The following is an 18,010-nucleotide window of genomic DNA, read 5'->3' on the forward strand; positions in this document are numbered from 1 at the left end:
CTTTTGGTTGGGGATTTAGTAAAACCACTAGGTGCTGCTCTTGGACAATTTCATGAAGAATTGTATAACCTTTCCTAATGCAATCTGTGTCAAGTGCCACAAAAACATGTCTGAGAAAAGTTCATATTTTTATTACATGGATAAAATAGTTGCAAAATAAAACTGCAAGTTCTAATTTAAAAAGAAGTTGTTGCATTTATGCATCTTTAAGGCAACGCGCATTGTGTCAAATTTGAAGATCTACTATGATGTTTCTATTTTTGCCGTTTAAAGAGCTAAGAAATCTAACATGCTGTTCGTGCGTTTTTGAAGCAGGCCTTTATCTCGAGTTAATTAACTTGGAGTTCAAAAGCTAACTTTCCCATTTGATTTTGAAGAAGCTGTTGGAAGGCGTCCAGAAACCGCACTTTCAATTTAATATAGATGTGCCTTAAACTTAAATATCATTTAAGTTGCAAACCCTAAGGTGCAGGTTGGTAACGGAAAATACATATTATATTTTAATACTGTTATGAGCAGAAAGATGAGGACTGGCATACAGTTAAAGATCAAACAGCCTGCAAAGAACATCTGAAGAATGGGCCATCAAGCCTTAAAATACAGGAGGAAAAACAACTTCCAACAAACTAATATCAGCGTTGCTCAAATAACTTTTCGAGGCAGTCCAAAAGCAATCATCTCATCATTCACAGTACCCTTTAATTATAGTTGTTTAGATGCTGTGCAGTCGTGGCTGGCATGACTCGCTGGTCGCGCAGGTTCGGTGGGTGGGGGAGGGGTGTGCTGGACCGATTTCATTAAAATTAAAAAAAACTTACCTGACCAGTTCCTGCGCCGCCTCAGCTCCTGGCCGGGTTCCGCGTTTTCCTGCTACTCTCCTGAACAGGAAGCAGCCACAGACGGACACCCGCCCCATAGCCAACCACAACGCTGCAAAGGCAGCATTGTGATTGGTGGGGAAGGCACCCAGCCGGGCGTCTATGGGGAGGCTGTTTTCTCTGCTTACATAGAGAAAAGGCAGAGTGTGCATGACTGGAAGAGTCTAGGCCCAGCATTGGGCAAGCCACTCTCCCGACTCACCCGCCCTCCCCCAACTAGGCATACCCTTCTGCTTTCTCACAGTGTGAGAAGCAGAAACATAAAATAGTATTTCAAATATCATTTTATATTTCTGCTTCTCACACTGCGAGAAAGTAGTGGGTGATGCTCCTCCCCCCTAATGGAGGAGCCACCCCTGATAAGGCATGGACTACTAGGTGGCTCTCCTGGGCCAGGTAGAGATTAACAAGACCCTTTTTCGGTGATGCTTAAAGAGAAGCCAGTATGAATCAGGGCCCAGATTTATCATTATTTGATGCAGTGCAACGCAGCAAGAGAACTTGCTACTCTGTGTCAAATGGAGAGGGCAAGACTGTGCCATATCTGTCAAGATATGGAACATTCCTGCTCTCTCCCCCCACTAGCGCACTGTGGGATTCCCAGTGCCAAAGCAGGCCCCCATGCATTGTGGAGTAATGGTACCCGCATTGCAGGCAGGATTGTTGCTGTGCAGAAAGGGACACTGTTCACAAAAATAAACTTTAGAGGCTTTTCCCTCTTTCTAGGTGTGCTGCAGACTTACAAAGAGGAAACAACAAGGAGTAATGCAAGACAGCAACCTGCTCTGCCTTCTGTTACTCTTGATTTACCAAGCAATGCAGCGCCACACAAGATGGCATTGCGTGGCTTGGTAAATCCGACTTAGAGACTGCATTGCGCTTGCCTCACCATGCGTGACACAAGGGCAATGCAAATATTTGATTAGCGTGCTTTGTAAATCTGATATTCTGTGGGGCTAAAATGCACTCAGCAGAGCTCTATCAATTATTAGGGTATGGGGATGGTAGTCCTAAAGGTTCTAATAATGTTCGGGAATTCTTCTTTATTTGCTTTTTCCTAATATTTCCCTATTAGGTCCATATTTCAAGCATGGACACTAACATTCCAGAATCCCCTGTGCAGATAGTATTGCCTCCCTGGGTCTTTTAGTTGAATCTCACCTTGGTGAGCTGGAATGCAATGCTGGACCTCAAGATATAGGCAGTGACTGGCTTTAAATATGGCACATAGAGGTTTTACCTTTATTATCTGAGGTACTGGAATTAAGGCGATATTTAGGTTGAAACAGAGTTTGGATGATTGATTTCTGGTTTGGGGGGTTGTCAAGCTCTCTTTGTATGGGCAACCAACATAGATAATATCGCAGTAATGTACTCTTGATAACATCAAGGTCATGGTCTACACAATGTGGCAGAAGGACCTGCAGGAGAATTCTTCTCAATACTATAAGGAAGTAGTTGGTGATTTAAATTACTACTCATAATTAGTTATTTAATGACCCAAAGCTTGGTCCCTGTCAAACCACACACCAAGGTCTTTTTACAGTTTGACAGGGACATGAGTGTTTCATACTTCCTCAAGCTATGCTAAAGGAAGGCTATCAGCAAATCCTGTTCATCAGTCCTTCATCCAAAAGGGTATACGGCCGCGTGGTACTCTCATTGGCTACATCCTCTAAAAGTGTCCAGCTGAAGATTATTGACTTCTATAAATATTTGGGGATACAGGTCTATCACTCGGGGGTGGACACCATAGACGGTAACTTGGGACGTGCCATCCCTAAAGCCCGATCGACCCTCCCGTTCGGGTTAAACCTTCCCTCCTCTCCCATGGGACGGGTGGCGATCTCCAAGATGCTGGTCCTCCTGTGTCTCCTATACTTCTTAATCTCTTTTGGTCTCCCTCATTTGGTGACACTCTAGGGCCAGGGTGGCTCTACATAAATGATATCTGCCATTATCGGAGGGTGGTCTGGGTGCTCTGAATTACAAGCGTTAATACGCTGCAGCACAATTGCTGTGGCCAATTAGATGGCTAGGTAAGAGTAATCTTACTGAATTGGTAATGGAGGCCGTATCCTGGGATCATCTGACAATACTGGAGTGGATGTCAGGAACCACTACACTGACCCAGAAATAACGTGGCAACATACTAATGATTATTATTGCATGTAGGAAGACCCTGCACGCTCGTTGACGTAACTGCCCCCTGATGAAGGGCTGATTGCCTGAAATACATTGGAGGATACTTGAATTAAACTTTGGATAATTGTGATTTTGATTCCTAATCATTCCATAATTCCAGATCCTTCTGCACCGTCTTGAGGAGGTTGGTGTTGGAGAGATAGCTCTTGAGTGATTCCGATCTTTTCTCACAGATCGAACCTTCAAAGTATCCACACCACCCTTTGTCTCTGCTCCTCGCCCCATTTTTCAGGGTGTCCCGCAGGGATCGGCCCTGAGCCCTACCTTATTTAATTTGTATGTTCAGCCGCTGGCGGAGGTAGCCCATAGATTTGGTCTCACCATGGTGTCATACGCCGATGACACACAGCTGGCGCTGGCGCTCAATGGTGACTCCAACATGGATGCTCCTACTTTTCAGTCCGCCCTTAAAGCTGTGGCAGGTTGGATGGCGAATAATCGACTCCAACTTAATGCCTCTAAGACCGAGGTCATTATTTTTGGTAGGGAAAGTGGGCTCTGGGGAGATCAATGGTGGCCATCTGAACTGGGCCCTGTTCCCACCCCGGTGGCCGAAGTTAGAAACCTTGGGGTTTGGCTTGATGACAAACTCTCTTTCACCTCCCACACTAAACGTGTAGCTGGTACTTGTTTTGGTGCCCTTCAGTGCCTTCGACCTATCTTCAAGTTTTTTGATGCGGACACCAGACAGATCATTGTCCAAGCTCTGGTTCTTACCAGATTGGACTATGCCAGCTCTCTGCTTCTGGGTGTGAATCAAAATGATTTCAAAAAGGGGGGTGGTGATGGACAGAGTATCTGAGTGAATCAGAACACTCCTACCCAGTCAACAGATCAGGGCTTGATCCATCACCGTTTTATAGCTCACTGCACCATCCCAGTTCAGAGCCTGGCTATATGCAAATTAGTCTGTCCCTGGCCCAATGCATCATGGGAACAGGGCAGACCAAACTACCAAGCCAATTCTTCACTGGAAAGGAAACAAGCTTACGGGGACCGGTTTCTGGCATTACAGCCGTCTTCGGCCCGGCTTGCTTGAATCCTGATGGTGCAATGAGCAAGGGACTCATGTCTGAGCATACCCTTCCACACTCATGGTGGCCAAAATAATTTCAAAAAGGGGGGTGGTGATGGACAGAGTATCTGAGTGAATCAGAACACTCCTACCCAGTCAACAGATCAGGGCTTGATCCATCACCGTTTTTTAGCTCACTGCACCATCCCAGTTCAGAGCCTGGCTATATGCAAATTAGTCTGTCCCTGGCCCAATGCATCATGGGAACAGGGCAGACCAAACTACCAAGCCAATTCTTCACTGGAAAGGAAACAAGCTTCCGGGGACCGGTTTCTGGCATTACAGCCGTCTTCGGCCCGGCTTGCTTGAATCCTGATGGTGCAATGAGCAAGGGACTCATGTCTGAGCATACCCTTCCACACTCATGGTGGCCAAAATAATTTCAAAAAGGGGGGTGGTGATGGACAGAGTATCTGAGTGAATCAGAACACTCCTACCCAGTCAACAGATCAGGGCTTGATCCATCACCGTTTTTTAGCTCACTGCACCATCCCAGTTCAGAGCCTGGCTATATGCAAATTAGTCTGTCCCTGGCCCAATGCATCATGGGAACAGGGCAGACCAAACTACCAAGCCAATTCTTCACTGGAAAGGAAACAAGCTTCCGGGGACCGGTTTCTGGCATTACAGCCGTCTTCGGCCCGGCTTGCTTGAATCCTGATGGTGCAATGAGCAAGGGACTCATGTCTGAGCATACCCTTCCACACTCATGGTGGCCAAAATAATTTCAAAAAGGGGGGTGGTGATGGACAGAGTATCTGAGTGAATCAGAACACTCCTACCCAGTCAACAGATCAGGGCTTGATCCATCACCGTTTTTTAGCTCACTGCACCATCCCAGTTCAGAGCCTGGCTATATGCAAATTAGTCTGTCCCTGGCCCAATGCATCATGGGAACAGGGCAGACCAAACTACCAAGCCAATTCTTCACTGGAAAGGAAACAAGCTTCCAGGGACCGGTTTCTGGCATTACAGCCGTCTTCGGCCCGGCTTGCTTGAATCCTGATGGTTCAATGAGCAAGGGACTCATGTCTGAGCATACCCTTCCACACTCATGGTGGCCAAAATAATTTCAAAAAGGGGGGTGGTGATGGACAGAGTATCTGAGTGAATCAGAACACTCCTACCCAGTCAACAGATCAGGGCTTGATCCATCACCGTTTTTTAGCTCACTGCACCATCCCAGTTCAGAGCCTGGCTATATGCAAATTAGTCTGTCCCTGGCCCAATGCATCATGGGAACAGGGCAGACCAAACTACCAAGCCAATTCTTCACTGGAAAGGAAACAAGCTTCCGGGGACCGGTTTCTGGCATTACAGCCGTCTTCGGCCCGGCTTGCTTGAATCCTGATGGTGCAATGAGCAAGGGACTCATGTCTGAGCATACCCTTCCACACTCATGGTGGCCAGTCTGGTCTGCCCTGGTCTGCCCTGTTCCCATGATGCACTGGGCCAGGGACAGACTAATTTGCATACAGCCAGGTTCTGAAACTGGGATGGTGCAATGAGCTAAAAAACGGTGTTGGATCTAGCCCTGATCTCTTGACTGGGTGAGAGTATTCTGCTTAATTCAGAGACTCTGTCCATCACCACCCCTTGTTGTAAATATTTTTGTCCACCCTAAGCGTGGAAGGGTATGCTCAGATGTGAGTCCCTTGCTCATTGCACCATCAGGATTCAAGCAAGCCGGGCCGAAGACGGCTGAAATGCCAGAAACCGGTCCCCGGAAGCTTGTTTCCTTCCCAGTGTAAGAATTGGCTTTTGTAGTCTGGTCTGCCCTGTTCCCATGATGCACTGGGCCAGGGACAGACTAATTTGCATACAGCCAGGTTCTGAAACTGGGATGGTGCAATGAGCTAAAAAACGGTGTTGGATCTAGCCCTGATCTCTTGACTGGGTGAGAGTATTCTGCTTAATTCAGAGACTCTGTCCATCACCACCCCTTGTTGTAAATATTTTTGTCCACCCTAAGCGTGGAAGGGTATGCTCAGATGTGAGTCCCTTGCTCATTGCACCATTAGGATTCAAGCAAGCCGAGCCAAAGACGGCTGAAATGCCAGAAACCGGTCCCCGGAAGCTTGTTTCCTTCCCAGTGTAAGAATTGGCTTTTGTAGTCTGGTCTGCCCTGTTCCCATGATGCACTGGGCCAGGGACAGACTAATTTGCATACAGCCAGGTTCTGAAACTGGGATGGTGCAATGAGCTAAAAAACGGTGTTGGATCTAGCCCTGATCTCTTCACTGGGTGAGAGTATTCTGCTTAATTCAGAGACTCTGTCCATCACCACCCCTTGTTGTAAATATTTTTGTCCACCCTAAGCGTGGAAGGGTATGCTCAGATGTGAGTCCCTTGCTCATTGCACCATCAGGATTCAAGCAAGCCGGGCCGAAGACGGCTGAAATGCCAGAAACCGGTCCCCGGAAGCTTGTTTCCTTCCCAGTGTAAGAATTGGCTTTTGTAGTCTGGTCTGCCCTGTTCCCATGATGCACTGGGCCAGGGACAGACTAATTTGCATACAGCCAGGTTCTGAAACTGGGATGGTGCAATGAGCTAAAAAACGGTGTTGACTGGGTGAGAGTATTCTGCTTAATTCAGAGACTCTGTCCATCACCACCCCTTGTTGTAAATATTTTTGTCCACCCTAAGCGTGGAAGGGTATGCTCAGATGTGAGTCCCTTGCTCATTGCACCATCAGGATTCAAGCAAGCCGGGCCAAAGACGGCTGAAATGCCAGAAACCGGTCCCCGGAAGCTTGTTTCCTTCCCAGTGTAAGAATTGGCTTTTGTAGTCTGGTCTGCCCTGTTCCCATGATGCACTGGGCCAGGGACAGACTAATTTGCATACAGCCAGGTTCTGAAACTGGGATGGTGCAATGAGCTAAAAAACGGTGTTGGATCTAGCCCTGATCTCTTGACTGGGTGAGAGTATTCTGCTTAATTCAGAGACTCTGTCCATCACCACCCCTTGTTGTAAATATTTTTGTCCACCCTAAGCGTGGAAGGGTATGCTCAGATGTGAGTCCCTTGCTCATTGCACCATCAGGATTCAAGCAAGCCGGGCCGAAGACGGCTGAAATGCCAGAAACCGGTCCCCGGAAGCTTGTTTCCTTCCCAGTGTAAGAATTGGCTTTTGTAGTCTGGTCTGCCCTGTTCCCATGATGCACTGGGCCAGGGACAGACTAATTTGCATACAGCCAGGTTCTGAAACTGGGATGGTGCAATGAGCTAAAAAACGGTGTTGGATCTAGCCCTGATCTCTTGACTGGGTGAGAGTATTCTGCTTAATTCAGAGACTCTGTCCATCACCACCCCTTGTTGTAAATATTTTTGTCCACCCTAAGCGTGGAAGGGTATGCTCAGATGTGAGTCCCTTGCTCATTGCACCATCAGGATTCAAGCAAGCCGGGCCGAAGACGGCTGAAATGCCAGAAACCGGTCCCCGGAAGCTTGTTTCCTTCCCAGTGTAAGAATTGGCTTTTGTAGTCTGGTCTGCCCTGTTCCCATGATGCACTGGGCCAGGGACAGACGAATTTGCATACAGCCAGGTTCTGAAACTGGGATGGTGCAATGAGCTAAAAAACGGTGTTGGATCTAGCCCTGATCTCTTGACTGGGTGAGAGTATTCTGCTTAATTCAGAAACTCTGTCCATCACCACCCCTTGTTGTAAATATTTTTGTCCACCCTAAGCGTGGAAGGGTATGCTCAGATGTGAGTCCCTTGCTCATTGCACCATCAGGATTCAAGCAAGCCGGGCCGAAGACGGCTGAAATGCCAGAAACCGGTCCCCGGAAGCTTGTTTCCTTCCCAGTGTAAGAATTGGCTTTTGTAGTCTGGTCTGCCCTGTTCCCATGATGCACTGGGCCAGGGACAGACTAATTTGCATACAGCCAGGTTCTGAAACTGGGATGGTGCAATGAGCTAAAAATCGGTCTTGGATCTAGCCCTGATCTCTTGACTGGGTGAGAGTATTCTGCTTAATTCAGAGACTCTGTCCATCACCACCCCTTGTTGTAAATATTTTTGTCCACCCTAAGCGTGGAAGGGTATGCTCAGATGTGAGTCCCTTGCTCATTGCACCATCAGGATTCAAGCAAGCCGAGGCCGAAGACGGCTGAAATGCCAGAAACCGGTCCCCGGAAGCTTGTTTCCTTCCCAGTGTAAGAATTGGCTTTTGTAGTCTGGTCTGCCCTGTTCCCATGATGCACTGGGCCAGGGACAGACTAATTTGCATACAGCCAGGTTCTGAAACTGGGATGGTGCAATGAGCTAAAAAACGGTGTTGGATCTAGCCCTGATCTCTTGACTGGGTGAGAGTATTCTGCTTAATTCAGAGACTCTGTCCATCACCACCCCTTGTTGTAAATATTTTTGTCCACCCTAAGCGTGGAAGGGTATGCTCAGATGTGAGTCCCTTGCTCATTGCACCATCAGGATTCAAGCAAGCCGGGCCGAAGACGGCTGAAATGCCAGAAACCGGTCCCCGGAAGCTTGTTTCCTTCCCAGTGTAAGAATTGGCTTTTGTAGTCTGGTCTGCCCTGTTCCCATGATGCACTGGGCCAGGGACAGACTAATTTGCATACAGCCAGGTTCTGAAACTGGGATGGTGCAATGAGCTAAAAAACGGTGTTGGATCTAGCCCTGATCTCTTGACTGGGTGAGAGTATTCTGCTTAATTCAGAAACTCTGTCCATCACCACCCCTTGTTGTAAATATTTTTGTCCACCCTAAGCGTGGAAGGGTATGCTCAGATGTGAGTCCCTTGCTCATTGCACCATCAGGATTCAAGCAAGCCGGGCCGAAGACGGCTGAAATGCCAGAAACCGGTCCCCGGAAGCTTGTTTCCTTCCCAGTGTAAGAATTGGCTTTTGTAGTCTGGTCTGCCCTGTTCCCATGATGCACTGGGCCAGGGACAGACTAATTTGCATACAGCCAGGTTCTGAAACTGGGATGGTGCAATGAGCTAAAAAACGGTGTTGGATCTAGCCCTGATCTCTTGACTGGGTGAGAGTATTCTGCTTAATTCAGAGACTCTGTCCATCACCACCCCTTGTTGTAAATATCTGGGTGTGAATCAGGCAGAACTAGCTCGCCTTCAGAGGGTGCAAAATGCTGCGGCCAGGATGCTGGCCGGCCTTCCGAAGTCTGTCTCTGCCCGTCGAACTATTCAAGATCTGCATTGGTTGCCTGTCGGGCAAAGAATTAAATTCAAAGCTCTTTGCTTAACTTTTAAAATCCTTAAGTCAGCCTCCCCCCCTATCCTTTCGCAGACAATCCTTCACTATGTCCCTTCCAGAGCCCTCCGTTCCTCAGGGTTAAATCTTGCCATCGTGCCACGCTTTAAAAGAGCTAGAATGGGTGGTCGTTCTTTTTCAGTGTTGGCGGCAGCTCTCTGGAACTCTTTACCTGCTCCTCTCCGTTCCATCCCTGATCTGCTCCCTTTTAGGAAGGCATCAAAAACCTTCCTATTTCCACAGTTTAGTCCCATTTCTACCTGGTCATTCCTGCTGTGTTGTGTTTTACCATCTCCTAAAGCGCCGGGACGCCACTTGGCTGCGGCATCTGCGCGCTATACAAAATAAAATAACATAACGTAACATAACATAATCATTTGTTTGGATATATCATCATAGGTTTAATGTGATATTACAATTTTTCCCTGTGAGTATTGGAAAAACACATTAAATATTCACAACTACAAACTTGTATGAAGTGTTGTTGAGTTGTATAGATTTGAACAACCCGTGGAGGGGTTCCTGTGGTGCCTAGGGGGACAGACCCCATTCAGGTTACACAATTTTCTTTTTAACATACTAATGATGGCAGCTAGATGTATTTATTCCAGATATGTGCTTCCCAAGGGCCAGACTGCCCCATATGCCTCAGGGTACACAGACAAAATATCGAAAATAAAATATCGGAAAGACAAAATATCGAAGTTAAAATATCGAAGGTAAAAAATATTGGGAAGCAAATATATCGGATACAAAAATATCGTAATAGGTAAGTAAGTAGAAATATCGAAAAAAATAATATCGTATGACAAAATATCGACAATACAAAATATCGTGTAGTAATGGAAAAAATAATTGGTGTAGGAAAAAATATAATAATTGTAAATAAAAATTTGATAAAAAGGTCTATATTAAAAAATTACAATATATTTAATATAAAAATATTTTTAAAAAACATATATAGTTTTAGGAGCGGGTTATTGGGTTTATAGGGGATAAGGGTGGGAAGTAATTTAAAAATAAATAATAAATTAATATATATTTGTAAAAAACTTTTTATTAATAATTAATTGGTAAATAACTAATATTAATTAGTTAATTAATTAATATAATTTAGTACATTATTTTATATAATAATTAATTGGTAATTAATGAATATTAATTAGTTAATTAATTAATATAATATCGTACATAATAGTACAAAATTAATAATTGGTAATTAATTATTATTAATTAGTACATTAATTAATATAATTTTGGACATAATTTTAAATAATAAATAATTGGTAATTAAATAATAATAATTAATTGGTAATTAATTAATATTAACTAGTTAATTAATTAATATAATTTTGTATATATTTTTAAATAATAAATATTTGTTAATTAATTATTATTAATTAGTTAATTAATTAATATAATTTTTTACATATTTTTAAATAGTAATTAATTGGTAATTAATTCATATAAATTAGTTAATTATATTAATTAGCTTCATTTAGTTTAATATATATTTTTTACTTATTGTAAATTAATTTGGAAAAAATAATATTAATAATTAAATGTATTTCTTTACAGCTAATGTGCTAATATATTAACTTTATTGTTATTGTTAATTAATAATTATTTTGTAATTACATAATAATAATTATTTTTGGGTAAAGGAGTATTGTTAGAGTTCAGGGTCAGTTTTCAGTTCTTGGTTAAAGGGGTATTTTTAGGGTTCATGGTCAGTTTTCAGTTTTTGGGTAAAGGGGTATTTCTTGGGTTCAGGGTTAGTTTACAGTTTTTGGGTAAAGGTGTAGTTTTTGGGTTCAGGGTCAGTTTTCGGTTTTTGGGTAAAGGGGTATTTCTTGGGTTCAGGGTCAGTTTTCAGTTTTTGGGTAAAGGGGTATTTCTTGGGTTCAGGGTCAGTTTTCAGTTTTTGGGTAAAGGGGTATTTTTAGGGGTCAGGGTCCGTTTTCAGTTTTTGGGTAAAGGGGTATTTTTTGGGTTCAGGGTCAGTTTTCAGTTTTTGGGTAAAGGGGTATTTCTTGGGTTCAGGGTCAGTTTTCAGTTTTTGGGTAAAGGGGTATTTCTTGGGTTCAGGGTCAATTTTCAGTTTTTGGGTAAAGGGGTATTTTTAGGGGTCAGGGTCCGTTTTCAGTTTTTGGGTAAAGGGGTATTTTTTGGGTTCAGGGTCAGTTTTCAGTTTTTGGGTTAAGGGGTATTTTTAGGGTTCAGGGTCAGTTTTTGGTTTTTGGGTAAAGGGGTATTTTTAGGGTTCAGGGTCAGTTTTCAGTTTTTGGGTAAAGGGGTATTTTTAGGGTTCAGGGTCAGTTTTGGGTTTTTGGGTAAAGGGGTATTTTTAGGGTTCAGGGTCAGTTTTCAGTTTTTGGGTAAAGGGGTATTTTTAGGGTTCAGGGTCAGTTTGGGGTTTTTGGGTAAAGGGGTATTTTTTGGGTACAGGGTCAGTTTTCAGTTTTTGGGTAAAGGGGTATTTTTAGGGTTCAGGGTCAGTTTTGGGTTTTTGGGTAAAGGGGTATTTTTAGGGTTCAGGGTCAGTTTTCAGTTTTTGGGTAAAGGGGTATTTTTAGGGTTCAGGGTCAGTTTGGGGTTTTTGGGTAAAGGGGTATTTTTTGGGTTCAGGGTCAGTTTTAATTTAATGTACGCTGGATTTGGTATAGTAATAATTTAATTATTAGAGACCAACATATACTCACATTTAATATACACTGCAAAATTTCTGATAAGATTGTTACATTATAGTAAGATAATGATACAAATAGTTCAACATGATTGTAGAAACATTATTTTTATTTATGTTTCACAAATAAAATGTTATTTCATTACAAAATTCTTTTTATTACATTTGGTTTTATAAACATATTTTATAAACACAATGATAAGCAACTATACAGAAGCATTATTATTTTCATACTTTTTATAACAATAGGATATTTTTGACAAATTAATAGTCTGTCTATAGTATTAATTTAAGTATTGTGTGTTTATTTAGATGTGAACACATATAAAACGTTAATTAATTATGCAAACAGATGCATATAAAAAGTCGATATAGCTGATAATCCGATATTGAAGTGCACGATATTTTTGATGTCGATATTATAGTTAATGTCATTATTTTTTGTAGATAGCGATATTTTTGTTTTCCGATGTTAATGTAGTCGATATAAAAGTAAACAATGTTTTTGTATATCGATATTAAAAAATCGATATTTGTGTATATATCTAGTTAAGTATAGGAACCCGATATTTTTGATTTCGATATTTTCGCTCCGATATTTTTGTACGTCGATATTGTGAATCTCAATATTTTGTCAGACATTCCTCAGGGTACACAGACAAAATATCGAAAATAAAATATCGGAAAGACAAAATATCGAAGTTAAAATATCGAAGGTAAAAAATATTGGGAAGCAAATATATCGGATACAAAAATATCGTAATAGGTAAGTAAGTAGAAATATCGAAAAAAATAATATCGTATGACAAAATATCGACAATACAAAATATCGTGTAGTAATGGAAAAAATAAATAGTGTAAGAAAAAATATAATAATTGTAAATAAAAATTTGATAAAAAGATCTATATTAAAAAATTACAATATATTTAATATAAAAATATTTTTAAAAAACATATATAGTTTTAGGAGCGGGTTATTGGGTTTATAGGGGATAAGGGTGGGAAGTAATTTAAAAATAAATAATACATTAATATATATTTGTAAAAAACTTTTTATTAATAATTAATTGGTAAATAATTAATATTAATTAGTTAATTAATTAATATAATTTAGTACATTATCTTATATAATAATTAATTGGTAATTAATGAATATTAATTAGTTAATTAATTAATATAATATCGTACATAATAGTACAAAATTAATAATTGGTAATTAATTATTATTAATTAGTAAATTAATTAATATAATTTTGGACATAATTTTAAATAATAAATAATTGGTAATTAAATAATAATAATTAATTGGTAATTAATTAATATTAACTAGTTAATTAATTAATATAATTTTGTATATATTTTTAAATAATAAATAATTGTTAATTAATTATTATTAATTAGTTAATTAATTAATATAATTTTTTACATATTTTTAAATAATAATTACTTGGTAATTAATTAATATAAATTAGTTAATTATATTAATTAGCTTCATTTAGTTTAATATATATTTTTTACTTATTGTAAATTAATTTGGAAAAAATAATATTAATAATTAAATTTATTTCTTTACAGCTAATGTGCTAATATATTAACTTTATTGTTATTGTTAATTAATAATTATTTTGTAATTACATAATAATAATTATTTTTGGGTAAAGGAGTATTGTTAGAGTTCAGGGTCAGTTTTCAGTTCTTGGTTAAAGGGGTATTTTTAGGGTTCATGGTCAGTTTTCAGTTTTTGGGTAAAGGGGTATTTCTTGGGTTCAGGGTTAGTTTACAGTTTTTGGGTAAAGGTGTAGTTTTTGGGTTCAGGGTCAGTTTTCAGTTTTTGGGTAACGGGGTATTTCTTGGGTTCAGGGTCAGTTTTCAGTTTTTGGGTAAAGGGGTATTTCTTGGGTTCAGGGTCAGTTTTCAGTTTTTGGGTAAAGGGGTATTTTTAGGGGTCAGGGTCCGTTTTCAGTTTTTGGGTAAAGGGGTATTTTTTGGGTTCAGGGTCAGTTTTCAGTTTTTGGGTAAAGGGGTATTTCTTGGGTTCAGGGTCAGTTTTTAGTTTTTGGGTAAAGGGGTATTTCTTGGGTGCAGGGTCAGTTTTCAGTTTTTGGTAAAGGGGTATTTTTAGGGGTCAGGGTCCGTTTTCAGTTTTTGGGTAAAGGGGTATTTTTTGGGTTCAGGGTCAGTTTTCAGTTTTTGGGTTAAGGGGTATTTTTAGGGTTCAGGGTCAGTTTTGGGTTTTTGGGTAAAGGGGTATTTTTAGGGTTCTGGGTCAGTTTTCAGTTTTTGGGTAAAGGGGTATTTTTAGGGTTCAGGGTCAGTTTTGGGTTTTTGGGTAAAGGGGTATTTTTAGGGTTCAGGGTCAGTTTTGGGTTTTTGGGTAAAGGGGTATTTTTAGGGTTCAGGGTCAGTTTTCAGTTTTTGGGTAAAGGGGTATTTTTAGGGTTCAGGGTCAGTTTTGGGTTTTTGGGTAAAGGGGTATTTTTAGGGTTCATTGTCAGTTTTCAGTTTTTGGGTAAAGGGGTATTTTTAGGGTTCAGGGTCAGTTTTGGGTTTTTGGGTAAAGGGGTATTTTTTGGGTTCAGGGTCAGTTTTAATTTAATGTACGCTGGATTTGGTATAGTAATAATTTAATTATTAGAGACCAACATATACTCACATTTAATATACACTGCAAAATTTCTGATAAGATTGTTACATTATAGTAAGATAATGATACAAATAGTTCAACATGATTGTAGAAACATTATTTTTATTTATGTTTCACAAATAAAATGTTATTTCATTACAAAATTCTTTTTATTACATTTGGTTTTATAAACATATTTTATAAACACAATGATAAGCAACTATACAGAAGCATTATTATTTTCATACTTTTTATACCAATAGGATATTTTTGACAAATTAATAGTGTGTCTATAGTATTAATTTAAGTATTGTGTGTTTATTTAGATGTGAACACATATAAAACGTTAATTGATTATGCAAACAGATGCATATAAAAAGTCGATATAGCTGATAATCCGATATTGAAGTGCACGATATTTTTGATGTCGATATTATAGTTAATGTCATTATTTTTTGTAGATAGCGATATTTTTGTTTTCCGATGTTAATGTAGTCGATATAAAAGTAAACGATGTTTTTGTATATCGATATAAAAAAATCGATATTTGTGTATATATCTAGTTAAGTATAGGAACCCGATATTTTTGATTTCGATATTTTTGCTCCGATATTTTTGTACGTCGATATTGTGAATCTCAATATTTTGTCAGACATTCCTCAGGGTACACAGACAAAATATCGAAAATAAAATATCGGAAAGACAAAATATCGAAGTTAAAATATCGAAGGTAAAAAATATTGGGAAGCAAATATATCGGATACAAAAATATCGTAATAGGTAAGTAAGTAGAAATATCGAAAAAAATAATATCGTATGACAAAATATCGACAATACAAAATATCGTGTAGTAATGGAAAAAATAAATAGTGTAGGAAAAAATATAATAATTGTAAATAAAAATTTGATAAAAAGGTCTATATTAAAAAATTACAATATATTTAATATAAAAATATTTTTAAAAAACATATATAGTTTTAGGAGCGGGTTATTGGGTTTATAGGGGATAAGGGTGGGAAGTAATTTAAAAATAAATAATAAATTATTATATATTTGTAAAAAACTTTTTATTAATAATTAATTGGTAAATAATTAATATTAATTAGTTAAATAATTAATATAATTTAGTACATTATTTTATATAATAATGAATTGGTAATTAATGAATATTAATTAGTTAATTAATTAATATAATATCGTACATAATAGTACAACATTAATAATTGGTAATTAATTATTATTAATTAGTAAATTAATTAATATAATTTTGGACATAATTTTAAATAAATAATTGGTAATTAAATAATAATAATTAATTGGTAATTAATTAATATTAACTAGTTAATTAATTAGTATAATTTTGTATATATTTTTAAATAATAAATAATTGTTAATTAATTATTATTAATTAGTTAATTAATTAATATAATTTTTTACATATTTTTAAATAATAATTAATTGGTAATTAATTAATATAAATTAGTTAATTATATTAATTAGCTTCATTTAGTTTAATATATATTTTTTACTTATTGTAAATTAATTTGGAAAAAATAATATTAATAATTGAATTTATTTCTTTACAGCTAATGTGCTAATATATTAACTTTATTGTTATTGTTAATTAATAATTATTTTGTAATTACATAATAATTATTATTTTTGGGTAAAGGAGTATTGTTAGAGTTCAGGGTCAGTTTTCAGTTCTTGGTTAAAGGGGTATTTTTAGGGTTCATGGTCAGTTTTCAGTTTTTGGGTAAAGGGGTATTTCTTGGGTTCAGGGTTAGTTTACAGTTTTTGGGTAAAGGTGTAGTTTTTGGGTTCAGGGTCAGTTTTCAGTTTTTGGGTAAAGGGGTATTTCTTGGGTTCAGGGTCAGTTTTCAGTTTTTGGGTAAAGGGGTATTTCTTGGGTTCAGGGTCAGTTTTCAGTTTTTGGGTAAAGGGGTATTTTTAGGGGTCAGGGTCAGTTTTCAGTTTTTGGGTAAAGGGGTATTTTTTGGGTTCAGGGTCAGTTTTCAGTTTTTGGGTAAAGGGGTATTTCTTGGGTTCAGGGTCAGTTTTCAGTTTTTGGGTAAAGGGGTATTTCTTGGGTTCAGGGTCAGTTTTCAGTTTTTGGGTAAAGGGGTATTTTTAGGGGTCAGGGTCTGTTTTCAGTTTTTGGGTAAAGGGGTATTTCTTGGGTTCAGCGTCAGTTTTCAGTTTTTGGGTAAAGGGGTATTTCTTGGGTTCAGGGTCAGTTTTCAGTTTTTGGGTAAAGGGGTATTTTTAGGGGCCAGAGTCCGTTTTCAGTTTTTGGGTAAAGGGGTATTTTTTGGGTTCAGGGTCAGTTTTCAGTTTTTGGGTAAAGGGGTATTTTTTGGGTTCAGGGTCAGTTTTCAGTTTTTGGCTTAAGGGGTATTTTTAGGGTTCAGGGTCAGTTTTGGGTTTTTGGGTAAAGGGGTATTTTTAGGGTTCAGGGTCAGTTTTCAGTTTTTGGGTAAAGGGGTATTTTTAGGGTTCAGGGTCAGTTTGGGGTTTTTGGGTAAAGGGGTATTTTTTGGGTTCAGGGTCAGTTTTCAGTTTTTGGGTAAAGGGGTATTTTTAGGGTTCAGGGTCAGTTTTGGGTTTTTGGGTAAAGGGGTATTTTTAGGGTTCAGGGTCAGTTTTCAGTTTTTGGGTAAAGGGGTATTTTTAGGGTTCAGGGTCAGTTTTGGGTTTTTGGGTAAAGGGGTATTTTTTGGGTTCAGGGTCAGTTTTAATTTAATGTACGCTGGATTTGGTATAGTAATAATTTAATTATTAGAGACCAACATATACTCACATTTAATATACACTGCAAAATTTCTGATAAGATTGTTACATTATAGTAAGATAATGATACAAATAGTTCAACATAATTGTAGAAACATTATTTTTATTTATGTTTCACAAATAAAATGTTATTTCATTACAAAATTCTTTTTATTACATTTGGTTTTATAAACATATTTTATAAACACAATGATAAGCAACTATACAGAAGCATTATTATTTTCATACTTTTTATACCGATAGGATATTTTTGACAAATTAATAGTGTGTCTATAGTATTAATTTAAGTATTGTGTGTTTATTTAGATGTGAACACATATAAAACGTTAATTAATTATGCAAACAGATGCATATAAAAAGTCGATATAGCTGATAATCCGATATTGAAGTGCACGATATTTTTGATGTCGATATTATAGTTAATGTCATTATTTTTTGTAGATAGCGATATTTTTGTTTTCCGATGTTAATGTAGTCGATATAAAAGTAAACGATGTTTTTGTATATCGATATTAAAAAATC

Source organism: Lissotriton helveticus, chromosome 6, assembly GCF_964261635.1.
Source record: "Lissotriton helveticus chromosome 6, aLisHel1.1, whole genome shotgun sequence".
Classification (NCBI taxonomy): Eukaryota; Metazoa; Chordata; class Amphibia; order Caudata; family Salamandridae; genus Lissotriton; species Lissotriton helveticus.